At 39.4% G+C, this 15000-nt stretch overlaps 2 protein-coding genes and 1 long non-coding RNA gene across 3 annotated transcripts in view; 2 read left to right on the forward strand and 1 right to left on the reverse strand.

The window, feature by feature from the left end:
- LOC117482610 (scavenger receptor cysteine-rich type 1 protein M130-like) overlaps window positions 1-15000 on the forward strand; it is a 44147-nt gene that overhangs the window by 21118 nt on the left and 8029 nt on the right. Inside the window, exon 6 of the transcript XR_004555901.1 lies at window positions 3290-3372. The gene's annotated coding sequence lies outside the window, so the exon portion shown is untranslated. The remainder of the gene's footprint in view (window positions 1-3289; window positions 3373-15000) is intronic.
- LOC117482611 (scavenger receptor cysteine-rich type 1 protein M130-like) overlaps window positions 1-15000 on the forward strand; it is a 49781-nt gene that overhangs the window by 4695 nt on the left and 30086 nt on the right. The gene's annotated exons all lie outside the window — the stretch shown is intronic.
- On the reverse strand, window positions 10343-11031 carry LOC117482613. Its single transcript, XR_004555902.1, has 3 exons — window positions 10757-11031; window positions 10615-10665; window positions 10343-10394 (listed from the first exon to the last, which is right to left on the reverse strand). It is a non-coding gene; the product is annotated as an uncharacterized LOC117482613 (long non-coding RNA).

Raw genomic sequence — 15000 nt, forward strand, 5'->3', positions numbered from 1 at the left:
TTATCCAAAGCTGAGGACATTTCCAGATCGGTCTATGTTTCCTTATCACAAGAAGTGCATACTATAATATACAAACAATTAGATAAGATCCTATTTAATTTCATATGGAGGAATAAATGCCATTACTTAAAGGGGACCTATCATGCAAAGTGCACTTTTGTACGTCTTTTCTACATGAATATGTGTCCCCGGTGTTCCAGGGAACTCACCAAGTGTCAGAAAACACAACCCTCTCTATTTTCCTCCATACCCAAATCTCTAAAAAAGGGGCTGCAACGGATCTGATAAAAACTGATCCAGATTTGAACACTGTCCTGACGTCAGGACGGTGGCGCTACGGCTATTGGGCCAACTCCACCAATCAGGAGGAGACAGCCATGGCCATTGCCGTTCGAAAGCGCTGGAGACGCTGTTGTAGTACATATGCCAGGCCTGTAGATGGTGCTGTTTTCACAGAATCAGCCCTTGCAAAAACAGAGCTAACATTTTTCAAATTGAGCGAAATGAGGCATGGCTAAAATGCATGATGTTTGGTATTTTGAAAAAAAAAAAGTATAAATATGCCTTATATAGGTATGGTCCTACACTATATTATTATAATATAGCATGATAGGTCCACTTTAAGGAAAGATATCCTATGCAATAGTCAAATAAATGGTGGTTTAGAGGTGCTAAGCTTTGAAACCTTAAATAATACTTTCAAAGTGAAATGGTTAACCAACTTGATTAGAGAAAAAGCCAACATTTGGAATACCTTCCCTAAAATATATATTTAATTCAACAGGTGGGGTCACATTTCTACTTACATGTGATTATAATATTGAGAAATTGCCTTTACAATTATCAAACGTTCATAAGCTAGCCCTGCTGGCCTGGAAACTCATTTACAAACACAATCTTTCACCAACCAATGATTACATTTGGAACAACAGGAATATTCAATATAAAAGAAAACCTCTATATTATGAAAGATGGGTTGAACACATAGACTGTATATATAAAGGTTGAACGTGATATTTGATTAGTTAGACAACTTGTTAATGCTGATGGGCAATTACTAAAATACAATGAATTCCTTTCTAAATGTCACCTACCGGTTACACCAACAGAATATGCAGTGGTTTCTGATGCTTTGCCAAGAAGTGTGCTGCAGCTTCTCAGATGTTCAGATACGGAGGTTTCAGTGGTTCATCTTTCTAGCAGTGTATTCCTTGGTGAAGTGGACATTACCAAGAACAAATGCTCCAACATATACATTAGGAACTGCATTCAAACTGTGCTCTGCCCAGAGGAAGATTCTTCTGGGCTTCACTTCATGGAGACATCAATAGGAAATGAATTTGGTTAATTGGAAAAACGTTTGCTCAACAATAAAGTTCAGGAGGTTTCTTTTAAAATTGTAGACACAATATATCTAAAAAAGACACTGCAACGATTTGGACTTGATATTGAATATTCCTGTACATTTTGTAATCTACAAGAAGTAACTATTGGCCATTTATTTTATGAATGCTTGTATTGTAGAATATTGTGGTATGATGTTTTATTAGAAGAAAGACGGGACAAAAGGTTCAACTCCAGGACAGAGACATTCTGATGTGCTTCAGGGATGATAGTATGGATAAAGGTTTGGTCTTTTTGAGCAGTTAATTATATTTGTAGAGACATTTCATATCCATAAAATGAAATGGGCTGACTCCAAACCAAATTTTGTATATTTCTATCAAGAATTTAAATAATATATTAGCACTATTAAAAACATTAGGAATAAGAAGGCAATCAAAACTAACTTTCTCTTTCCTTTTTTCTTTATTTACTGTATGTAATGTCTTGTTGCTTTGTATGTCTGCCCCTGGACTTTGTCTGTTGTATGTAACATGTATGATGTTCATGTATAATATTGAATAGATGAATACACATTTTTTTGAAAAAGGGTTAACAGATGGATGCTAATTGTTAAGGTACACTCACACCGGATGCAATGTGAATCTTCGAGCGTCGCGATTACATGTAAAGTCAATGCAAAGACGCAGAACGTCGCAGTTTAGCGCCAGCGGCGCGACTGATGCTATTAACGCGACTTGCGTCATCCATGAGAGTTCAATTTTTTCATGTTCTGAGTCAAATTCGCCTGATGCTGTCTCGCGTTAGCCAATCAGCAGTAAGGATCTCAGTCTGACGTCACTGACGTTTAATAAGGAAACCAGAACATCAGCCGTTAGCTGTTAGCTGTTAGCTGTTAGCACACAGAGCTCACAGCTCACTATATCTATTCAGAAACTGGGGAAAGTTATAAATATACAAACCACAGACTGTCTGTGGCATGGAGACCACAGTCACTGCTTTATTTATGTCTGTGTGACGTTGTTGTGAGTTTGGACGGAGCAGCTACATGTTAGCTTAGCCTGATCTCCATGCAGAAAACATTTTAAAAGTGTTTCCTCAGCGTCTTGTCTGCACACTTGTCAAAGCATGAAAACATGTTTTTTTCTAACCAGCATCTGTATGTAGTTATTTGGGCATCATTTTTAAATGTGTATTACAATTAAATCACTGTAACATATGTTCATTTTGTTGTTGTTTGTATCTACCATAGTATTTACATATTTCACTTTTGTCCAAATGACTTGAAAATTCAGAACAACAAGAATCCAGCAGAACCTGGACCAGAACCTCTCCTTCAGTCGGGGTTTATGGTCCTGGTCTCATGCACAAAGGCCTCTTTGTTTCATCTTTTGTGTTTCCTCACTGTTCGGTTGGTTCTCCAGTGAAGTCTAGTCTACATTAGAGTCTGGACCTGAGTACTGACTGCTGGATGTAAGAGATACAGCAGCTTCTCCTACGGTCTGGAAACATGTCAGGCCACATATTAAAGTCTCACCAGAGGCCACATCAGAGAGAGAGGAGTCTCCATGCTGAAGTGGCTTCAGGGTTCAGGTCTCTACAGAGTGTTTGCTGACTTCAAGAGTCTTCTTCTGGAAGACTTTGTCTTTTTCTTCCCAAGTGTGTGAAGATGAAGATGACGCTTTAGCTGCCACAAAATGTCCAGTTCATCAGGATACCAGACTCCTGACAACTTATTATTCCTTCACATATTTTTCCACACCAACCGGTTGATTGTCTAATCAGTTCTAGTTTACATTGGAGTATCAACATGAGTACTATCAGTTTAATGTAACTAATACAGCTATGTATTATAAATGACTCCATGCTGCAGTGATTTCAGGGTTCAGGTCTCTACAGAGTGTTTGCTGACTCTTGATGTGATGCTGTCCATGTGTTCCATCAGATCCAGGACCTTTTATCATCCGAGCCGTCGTCCTGCTCCTGACTCTGCTGCTGGTGACCGTCGGCCTTTACTTCTACTGCAAGGTACTGAAACATGTTGTTGTTCCACCACTGACTGAATGATAAGGTACTGAAACATGTTGTTGTTCCACTGACTGAATGATGAGGTACTGAAACATGTTGTTGTTCCACTGACTGAATAATAAGGTACTGAAACATGTTGTTGTTCCACTGACTGAATGATAAGGTACTGAAACATGTTGTTGTTCCACACTGACTGAATGATGAGGGACTGAAACATGTTGTTGTTCCACTGACTGATGATGATGAGGTACTGAAACATGTTGTTGTTCCACTGACTGAATGATGAGGTACTGAAAACGTTGTTGTTCCACCACTGACTGAATGATGAGGTACTGAAACATGTTGTTGTTCCACTGACTGAATGATAAGGTACTGAAACATGTTGTTGTTCCACCACTGACTGAATGATAAGGTACTGAAACATGTTGTTGTTCCACTGACTGAATGATAAGGTACTGAAACATGTTGTTGTTCCACTGACTGAATGATGAGGTACTGAAACATGTTGTTGTTCCACTGACTGAATGATGATAGGTACTGAAACATGTTGTTGTTCCACCACTGACTGAATGATGAGAGGTACTGAAACATGTTGTTGTTCCACCACTGACTGAATGATGAGGTACTGAAACATGTTGTTGTTCCACTGACTGAATGATGAGGTACTGAAACATGTTGTGTTTGTTCCACTGACTGAATGATAAGGTACTGAAACATGTTGTTGTTCCACTGACTGAATGATGAGGTACTGAAACATGTTGTTGTTCCACCACTGACTGAATGATGAGGTACTGAAACATGTTGTTGTTCCACCACTGACTGAATGATAAGGTACTGAAACATGTTGTTGTTCCACTGACTGAATGATGAGGGACTGAAACATGTTGTTGTTCCACTGACTGAATGATGAGGTACTTGAAACATGTTGTTGTTCCACTGACTGAATGATGAGGGACTGAAAACATGTTGTTGTTCCACCACTGACTGAATGATGAGGTACTGAAACTTGAAAATACCACACCATCAATATGTTCTTTTCTGACTTCCTGTCAGCTCCAAGCCCATTGGTTCCTTCTGAAGACGTAGATCTTTAACGGCAACTCACACATTTGGTTGAATTTGAAAAGTCAAAGCAGTCGGTTGCAGTTTGTCTGTCTCGTACGCACCAAACAGCTGCCGAGGATGAGATGCTACGAAAAGGCTGAGACGAAAACTATAGCAACAAGTTAGAGAGGAGAAATCAGAGACAAGAGCTCGGATTTCTGATAAAAGTCAGAATTCTAGGAAAAAGTCTGATTGATGAAAGAAAAGTCTAAATGATTAAGTCAGAATTCTAAGAAAAAAGTCAAAATCATGAAAAAAAGTCAGATTTCAGAACCAAAAAGTAAAAAAAAAAAAAAAAAAAAAGAGAATTCTAAGAAAGTCGGATTTCTGAAAAAAAGGAAGAAATGTCAGATTTCTGATAAAAACTAGTTTTAAAAAGTCTGAATTCTAAGAAAAAGTCATATCTTGGAAAAAAAATTCAAAATTATGAAAACAATTTGTTTCCACCAAACAGCTGCCGAAGATGAGATGCAAACGCGGGCCGGCGGCTGAGATGAAAACTACAACAAGTTAGAGCGGAGAAATCAAATCAGAGAGAAGAGCTCGGATTTCTGAAAAAAAGTCAGGATTTTTGGAAAAAGTCAAAATTATGAAAAAAGTCGGAATTCTAAGAAAAAGTAAGAATTCTAAGAAAAAGACAAAATTATGAACAAAGTAAGAATTCTAGGAATCCACATCTTTCTAAGAAAGAGTCATTCTGAAAAAATAAAATATTATGAAAAAAGTCCGAATTCTAGGAAAAAGTCGGATTTCTGAAAAAAAATTCCAATTTCTGAAAAAAGTCAGGATTTCTAGGAAAAAAGTGAAAATGTTGAGAAAAAAATTCGAATCCTGAAGGAAGAAAAATCTAAATTCGGAAGAAAAAAAACCTGAAATGAAAAAATATCACAGTTCTGAAAAAGTAGAGTTGCGGTTAAACTTGTGACAGAAAAATGCTTATTTTCTCCACCCGTTCACAGGGGAGATTACAATATGTTTCTAGTCTAGGGGAGGTGTGTTGCGCAGTGAATAGAGCCTTGGTGTTCGGATCAGGTTCAAACCCCACTGCAGTCAGCATGTCGTTGTGTCCCTGAGACACTTCACCCCAAAGTGCTCCTGTGGGGATTGTCCACAGTATTGAGTATGTAAGTCGCTTTGGATAAAAGCGTCTAACAAGTAACATGTCATGTAGTCAGTATTCGAGGAAAAGTCATATTTCTAAGAAAAAGTAATATCTCTAAGAAAAAGTCGTAGTTCGGAAAAAAAAAGTACAAATGTCAACTTTATGAAAAAGGTCGGATTTCTAGGAAAAAGTCAACATTTTGAGAAACACATTCCGAATCCTGAAGAAAAGTCAAAATTCGGAAAAAAACACCTGAAATCACAGTTCTGAAAAAGTCAAGAGTTCTGAACCGTATTCCGTACTTTGGGTGAAACTGGTCTCAGGGCACAGGGCTTCCATATTTTAAATTAAAGTTGGTTCTGAAGAGCTAACGGTAGTAGAAAGTCTACAAGACCTTATGTAAAACTAAATGCAACAATATTTAATTAAATCATTCAGACAAACATCAGTTTTACTCAAACACTCTTTAATTTTGACATTAATCAATTCAAACACAGTCGGCAGCAACGGCAAGAAACGTCTGAATTTACTCTTTAAGTTTGGCTTTTATTATTTCAGAAAAGTAAACACATTTACAAAAATAAACCTAGGAAAGAATCATAAATGTAATGTTTTCAGGACAGAGCACAGAGAGCCGTTCAACAGCTTTTAAATATGACTCAAACGGACATTTAAAGATGATAGGAAAGGAGCTAGGAAAGGAGCTAGGAAACTTCCTTTATAACCTCCTTTAGCTTAGGAAACACTGGACCTTCCTTAACGAAAGGAAAGGAGAACATGCTGCCCCACAATGCCTTGCAGCCGCAACATTACCGTGACACAACATTCGGCCGTTCCACGGAAACAACCGAGAATAATATCATGAAAGTTTCGGTGCTTATTCAGCATTTTACAACTTATTGGTAAACTCAGTAATACCTTTACCATCAATGTTTACGTGTCTGAAGCTAATATTTAGCATAGTCTTATTTATTATAGGGTCTTATTGAGCATAGGGTCTTATTGATAGGGTCTTATTGATAGGGTCTATTGATCGGGTCTTATTTAGCATAGGGTCTTATTGATAGGGTCTTATTGATCGGGTCTTATTGATAGGGTCTTATTGAGCATAGGGTCTTATTGAGCATAGGGTCTTATTAGCATAGGGTCTTATTTAGCATAGGGTCTTATTGAGCATCGGGTCTTATTGAGCATAGGGTCTTATTTTAGCATAGGGTCTTATTGAGCATAGGGTCTTATTGAGCATAGGGTCTTATTGAGCATAGGGTCTTATTGATAGGGTCTTATTGAGCATAGGGTCTTATTTAGCAATAGGGTCTTATTTAGCAATAGGGTCTTATTTAGCATAGGGTCTTATTGAGCATAGGGTCTTATTTAGCATAGGGTCTTATTGAGCATAGGGTCTTATTGATAGGGTCTTTATGAGAATAGGGTCTTATTTAGCATAGGGTCTTATTGATAGGGTCTTATGAGCATAGGGTCTTATTTAGCATAGGGTCTTATTAGCATAGGGTCTTATTGATAGGGTCTTATTGAGAATAGGGTCTTATTTAGGCATAGGGTCTTATTGAGCATAGGGTCTTATTGAGCATAGGGTCTTTATTGATAGGGTCTTATTGAGCATAGGGTCTTATTGAGCATAGGGTCTTATTGATAGGGTCTTATTGAGCATCGGGTCTTATGAGGGTTCTTATTTAGCATAGGGGTCTTATTTAGCATAGGGTCTTGTAACATAGACAACACTGGAGATCTGAGAGGAGGAGGAGGAGGAGGAGGAGGAGGAGGAGGAGGAGGAGGAGGAGGGAGAGGAGGAGAGGAGGAGGAGGAGGAGGGAGAGGAGGAGGGAGAGAGGAGGAGGAGGGGAATAAGGGAAATGTAAGAGATAAATAAAACGACATTACATTTTTCTTTCTGATTGTTATTCTATAGATATTCATCTTTTTTTCTGTATTCACTGTTAATGCTTTTAGTTTATTTTGAACTCAATGTCTTGTAAACAGGCTGCCATTACAGATCAATAGTGAATCTAATCTAATGACTAGCCTGTTCACAATGCAAGTCATTTTAACATCGATATTCCTCAGTCTGAAACTCACGGGCAGTTTGAACGTCTGCGTAGATTCTCCGTTCTCATCGTAGGTGAAGGTCCCCGAGCAGAGAGCCTTCCTCTGACTCCTCCCTCATGCCCTGGGAGACACAGATCAAATACAGAGGGTGACAAACTGATGTAAAGGTCTCTGTAGCTAGTGTACCAAAACAAACCAAAAAGCCTGATAAACAGTGCGTGGACATGGATTAAGTGACAGCTGTTTTTTGGCTGATATTTGCGGAGGAAATTATTCATGTTATATTTAATAAAGTAATAAAGAAAGTCAATATACAAGTGAAATCGAATGTAGGAACAGAGCAAATTCAACCTCAGAGGATAAAGAAGTTCTGCACCCAGAACACAGCTTACAGTCACCAGTGGCGAGCCCTCAGAGTGGCCCTAGAGGGCCCTGAGAGAGGGCCACTCTGAGGGCCTAAGATATTCTACAAAATAATAATATTAAAAACAATTTTTAATATATTCTTTTTGTTATATTTTTCATTAGTTTTACCAAATAACTTGATTTAATTGTATTTAAAATAACATTTCCAAAGAAATAAATCCTTCGAATCTGCCCTATTCAGTTTCAGTTTGAATGTGAAGGGTTAAATGAAAGAAGGCGCGTCCTGGCGAGTTACTGTGAAGACAGGAGCTGATTGGTCCTGCTGTGAATTCACAGAGGGCCGCTATAGTAAACTCAACGAGAGAGTAATGTCAATGACAGTACAATTGACCAATCATATCTTCCCTCTAAATGGGTGGGTTTTATTATCTGCGGGCTTCATGACGAGTTCGTCTGCTTGATATGTAAATCCTTAACATATGTCTCTGTTAAACACATTACAAGACTAAACATTACAATTTAACAGTGTAAAAAAAAGACAATAAGAGTATATGTTTGAAATGATTATTTGACACGACAATATTCTCTGGGGTGACTCACGTAGACCTGGAGGTGTCTCGGGGGCGAGAGTCGATGCGTCCGGTGGGAGAGTTGTATCGGGGGATGTGGGCGAGGGGTCACGTGACTCACGGTGATTGGGGTGAGAGAGGGAGATCAGGAGCGTGCCCTGCGCACCGTGAAACGGCCAACATTGACCCGCCAACAGCACCGGGGAACCCTGGGAGAAACGAGGAGAGGAGGGTTTTATCTTACTGAGAAGAAAGGTTAGTGGAGGTCAATGTGAGAAAGGTTTAGAGGAGGTCAATGTGAGAAAGTATTAGAGGAGGTAAATGTGAGATACCTGGATGACGATGCTGCTTGGGCTCTCTGATGGATACCAGCGAGGGAAACCAAACCGACGGAAACCAAACAGAGGGGAAACCGGCCTGAGCTTGTAATACGTCTCAGAACACCTGGTGCTGATCACACGTGCTCCTACACACACACACACACACACACACACCACACACACACACACACACACACACACACACACACCACACCACACACACACCACACACACACACACAACACACACACCACACACACACACACACACACACCACACACACAACCACACACACACACACACACACACAACACCACACACACAGATTTGTAGCTGTGATTGTTGCCCTGAATTGTAAGAAGCTCTCAGAGATAATTAAAGTGGACCTATCATGCTATATTTGAATAATATATTGTAGGGCCATACCTATATAAGGCATATTTATACGTTTTCTTTTTCAAAATACCAAACAGATCATGCATTTTAGCCATGCCTCATTTCGCTCTATTTTGCTCTCCTCCAGCCTGTCTTTGCATTCGCTGCAGCTGACCACGCCCCCCTGCAAAGGAGGGGGCCGAGTTACGAGCGTCATGTTACCATGCTGTTACCATGCTGTTAACATGCTGTTACCATGCTGTTACCATGCTGTTACCATGCTGTTACCATGCTGTTACCATGCCACGGCAACCTCTCATTCCCCTGATAGGTGGAGAGTTGGCCATATAGGCGGAGCTCCTCGTCACTGATGTCAGACTATTTTCAAATCTGGATCAGTTTTTATCAGATCCGTTGCAGCCCCGTTTTTAGAGATTTTGGGTATGGAGGAAAAGAGAGAGGGTTGTGTTTTCTGACACTTGGTGAGTTCCCTGGAACACCGGGGACACATATTCATGTATACAAGACGTACAAAGGTGCATTTTGCATGATAGGTCCCCTTTAAGTTTTATAATAAAACAAAGTTGTCTGATGTCTCTGACCATGAGTCTCCAGAGCGAAGTCGGCCATTTTGTCTGCGTCGGGTCGTCCACAGTCTGAGCAGCTTCCTGTGAGGCGGAGCGACGCCTGGTCCTGAGTCACAGTAAATACCGTTAATATGTGCAGACAAAGGCAGAGCATTTACTTGGAAATAATGGCTTCTTTTCCTTGTTTTCGTCTTTTCTTTGTATACATTTCTTGAATATAAACACTAGATAGTTTTGAAAATGCCTCTTCCTCCTCCCACCTTGATGCGGCCGCTGAGCCACTTCTCCAGGGCCTGCACCTACACCTACACACACACACACACACACACACACACACAAAGTGGCTTAGATAGAAAGCGAGGAAGGAAGCCACACACTTAATAATGTTGAGATACAAAAAGACTCCCATGTTCGTGTAAACAACCCCAGAATAAGTTTGAGTTCATGATGTTTTAATCATTTCCAGAGGGTCTGTGATTTACCAGGAGACGTTGCATCTTCGCCTCGACAGCAGCCGACACTACAGCTGGATCCTAGAGGAGGAAAAGACCAATATATATGCTCCTTTAAAATGTATTACAGCAACTTAACTCACTTTATAAAGCTGGTACTTACTTATTTCTACTGTAGATGCGTACTTATATTATTTAATCTTGCTTCTTTTTGTTTAAAATGTTAGTCAACTTGTTGTCTTATATCTGCACTGTGTCTTTGCTGTGTCTAAATAGGAGGAATAAAGTATTTCTGACTCACCAGAAGACGTTGAATCTTTTCTTCCATGGCAGCCGAGACCACAGATGGATCCTAGAGAATAAAAACACATCAAGGCAATATTCTTCACATACATATGTTTTTCTTATTCATTGTAATGGTCAGAATGTGTGTTTTTTTATACCAGAAGATACTGTATCCTCTCCTCCACAGCCGCGGACACGAGGGCTGGATCCTAAAGGAATACAAAAAAAATGCTTTAAATGAAACTGACGAAGAAACCGAGCGCTTCTTACCCATAAACGTTACTAAAGCTTTGGTTAAAAGTTACATTAAGTGCATTTAATCATGAATATCAAACCTCAAAGAGCAAGAATCAAACGTTAGCTTCAAGTTAGCCACAGCTTTCTAAATGCTACATACAGCAACCCTCAAATAAATACATGTTTGTCATCAGGAAAATAGATCAAAGCAACATTTGGGTTATTTAGTTTGAACACTGGCTTCTTGTCATCGGTTAAGTTTTCAGCGTGATCTTCCACTCAAATACACACACACACACACACACACACACACACACACACACACACACACACACACACACACACACACACACACACACACACACACACACACACACACACACACACACACACACACACACACACACACACACACACACACACACACAATATTGTTACGCAATAATTTTTTTTTAAATATCATGGTCTATTTTTTACTTCTCTACTATGACAGCTGGGTACAGTCACTCACCTGAGGGTATTCACCTGTTTTTAACATATATAGATATTTAAATGATTGTATTTGATTTGTTTTTAATCTCTACCCTGTATAGCCATTTATTGCGTTCATGACGTAGCGCTTCATGCTACGCATTTTACCCTAACCCGGACAGCGCAAAATGCGTACATGAAGCGCTACGTCATGAACGCAATAAATCATACCCTCGTGGGGGCGCGCTCATGTGATTGGCTTAGAATGGAGGAGACATCTGATTGGCTATAGATAGAAAAAATTACAAGTACGAATCGGGTTACCGTCAGGGGAGTCTCAAAAAACCCACACACGAATGCACAGCGATCCATGCACAGAGAGCGGGTTGTGTTTTGCCGGTTGCAGCGGTTTTTTAAACGGAAAACAAATGTGTGTATCAAAAATACATATGTAAAACTTTTTTCTGTATTTAGATTTTATTTACATGAATATGAAACGGAACACATTTGTGTGAGCATTGAAAAACACAAGTGTGGAACCGGAAATACAAGTGTGAATCCTTCTGTGTGCATGTGTGAATTATGAGACTGTTCTGAGCCCATAGTCCTGTTTCCAATTGCTTCAGAAGTTTCCCCCACAATAACAATTGTTAATATTTAGTTTGTATAGTGTTCCCTACACGCACATGCCATTCACATAGGCATTTAACAAATAATCATAGAAGAAAAAAAGTTCTCACCCATCAGACTGTAGAAGGCGCCTCTGATCTTTCCCCAGTATCCAGCACTGGGACCCTTACTGGTGTTCCTGGTGTTACTGGGGGTCTTCCAGAGGAGAAAGAACAGACCTGCACAATGTTGCTATTATTTGATATATATGCTTTATAGAGGTGCCTTTTTTTATTTATGATAACCTGATATAGGATGGTTTGATTGTTATGCAATTAAAAATACAAATATAAAAATAGTTTCAGAAGTTCATATTGTCCAATAGAGAGCACATGGTAAACACCAACTGAATGTAATCTGGTAACAAAAGATGTTCAGGTATATATCAGTATAGTGTCTCTACTTTAAAGAGTCCTCTCCTGCTGATGTTCAGGTGTATATCATTTATTACATGGTTTAGTTGAATACTCGATTCTGATTGGTCAATTCAGAACACGTGACACGTTGTTAATCCAGAACAGACAGACCGCTGTCAAGGATTTATTGACCGTTGTTAAGGACGCTCACATCTGCACAAACAAGTCCGTTCGATTTAACTGTATACAGTTTGGCCGAAAAGCAAACTGTATACAGTTTGCTTTTCTAACTGACAAGACAAGAGCGACAAGAAAACAGCGGAGAAGTAACGGGGCAGAAACCCTCCTTTTTACGCAGCGGTCCAGACATAGACATCAAACGGCGACACATATTCAGTGTGCAGTTCCTTTGGCATTAGGGCAGGGATATCTAGATACTTTCCAAGGTTTGACATAATGAATTGTGCTACTTTTAAAGCAAGCAACAATGTTTTCAAATCTAATCAAAAAGCTCCGCCTTCCTGCCGTTGCTACGTTTTTCAAACGGTAACAACGGACTATTTTCCTTAGCGGATGCATGTTCAATTTAAATCAATACAACTATTTTTTAAATCAATTAAATCATTTTCTAAATCCATAAAAGCATTTCAATTAATATTGGGAGTCATATCATTACTTTGTTGAGAATGTGGCCATGTAATAAGCGGGATAATGTGCACATTATCCCTTACTAAATACATGTAGTGGAGGAAAAGTACACCATTTACCTCTGAACTGTAGTGGACGAGAGAGGTACACAGTAACACAAAAACTGAAATGCTCAAGTAAAGTACAAGTACCTCAAAATTGTACTTCAGTACATGTTTACTTAGTTACTTTACACATCTGGCTAATTGTGAATGTGGCTAACTTTATTAGCTTAGCATACTTAGCTACAGAAACCGTTAAAACCTGGGTAAAACAGAGTCCATTCTCTTCGGTTCGAAACATAATCTCAGCAAATCCGACGACTTCTCAGTTGCAGTGGGTGACATTATTGTCACAAGTAAGAAGGAAATTACATACCTAGGATCTATTCTTGAGGCAAACCTCTCCTGTGACAAAATGGCATCCAATGTAATAAAAAAAGTCAATCAAAGAACTAGATTCCTATACCGGATCTCCTCTCTGGTAAACAAAAACACCCTGAAAACTCTGGCAGGAGCACTCATTCAAGGGTACTATGACTATGCTTGCACGTCATGGTACCATAGCACCTCCAAGGCGCTAAAAATAAAACTTCAAACATCGCAAATAAACTGGTCAGACTACTGCTTGACCTTTCATCTAGAACCCACCTCACCTCTGCCCACTTTGACAACCTAGGATGGCTTAGAGTAGACGACAGAGTACAGCTACTTGCAATGGGCCTGGTCTACAAGATCCACTACACCTCTATGGTACCCATGTACATGTCAAAATTCTTCCCAAAGGTCAAGGAATACCATGATCATAACACCAGAGGGAGCTCCACAAATCATGTAAAACCCAGATTTGGCACAAAAAAAGGGGAATACACGTTTCGCAATTATGCCACATCAAGGTGGAACGCTCTTCCCACAACTGTAAAGGAAAGTAAAACTATACTTACCTTCAAAACCTCTCTTAAAGAGCACCTTCGGGGGAAAGCATTGCAAAACTGGCCCCGGTAATGGTACAAATCTCAACCTGTCGTACAATGGACAGCTTCCCCCCCCCATCTATGTATATACTCGCATTTTAGACTCTGTTACTAAACTGTATATCTGTAGACTTGGTATGTCTTAAATGTCCGGTTAGGATGTATTAGAACGAAATCTAAAATGAAAATTGTAAATAAGCCATCTGTATGTAAAAAACCACCTGTATGTAAATTGTAAATAAGCCATCTGTATGTCAAATATGTCTTATATGTCTTAAATGATATGATGAATTGGAAATGGGGGACCCTGATGTAAACAAGACGAAAGTCTTTCTCTGGTCTGCATCCCCTTAACAATTGTATGTTTTGAGCTGTACTGTACTGTACCCCAATATACAAGCTGTTAATAAACTTTTCAATCAATCAATTCAATCAATCAATATCCATCACAACAGCAGGTTGTTAACTGACAAAAGCATCACGTAAAACCCACATTAAAACTAGATATTTACACGTAAAAAGCACAGTGAACACGTGTAAACATTAGACCTATGATAAACTACTGTGTAATCTACTTACCTCTGTGTTCTAAAAAAAAGTCCGTTTATAAAAGCAGCTTAATTCTTCAAAGGGAAACAGACGGAGCTCACTGACAGCTAGTGGTGGTTCATCTAATGCTGTTTCAGGAGCTGCTGTTCAGACTGCGGACACACAGTGGAGCCAGCGGACTGCAGTAAGTCCTCTAAATACCTGTTATCAACACTGAAGACAAGCTCTTAGGCTACACTACCGACAGAGAATCAGTTATTTAGAAGCAAACTAAACCAGAATACCTTTATAAGATAAGATAAGAGCTACTTTATTGATCCCAATTTGGGACATTTTTGCATTGCAGCAGCATACAAAAAAGTAAAATTGAGAAGTTACCACACACACACACACACCACATATACACACACACACACACACACACACACACACACACACACACACACACAACTTGAAAATA

This window comes from Trematomus bernacchii, unplaced genomic scaffold (assembly GCF_902827165.1).
Source record: "Trematomus bernacchii unplaced genomic scaffold, fTreBer1.1, whole genome shotgun sequence".
NCBI classification, from domain to species: Eukaryota; Metazoa; Chordata; class Actinopteri; order Perciformes; family Nototheniidae; genus Trematomus; species Trematomus bernacchii.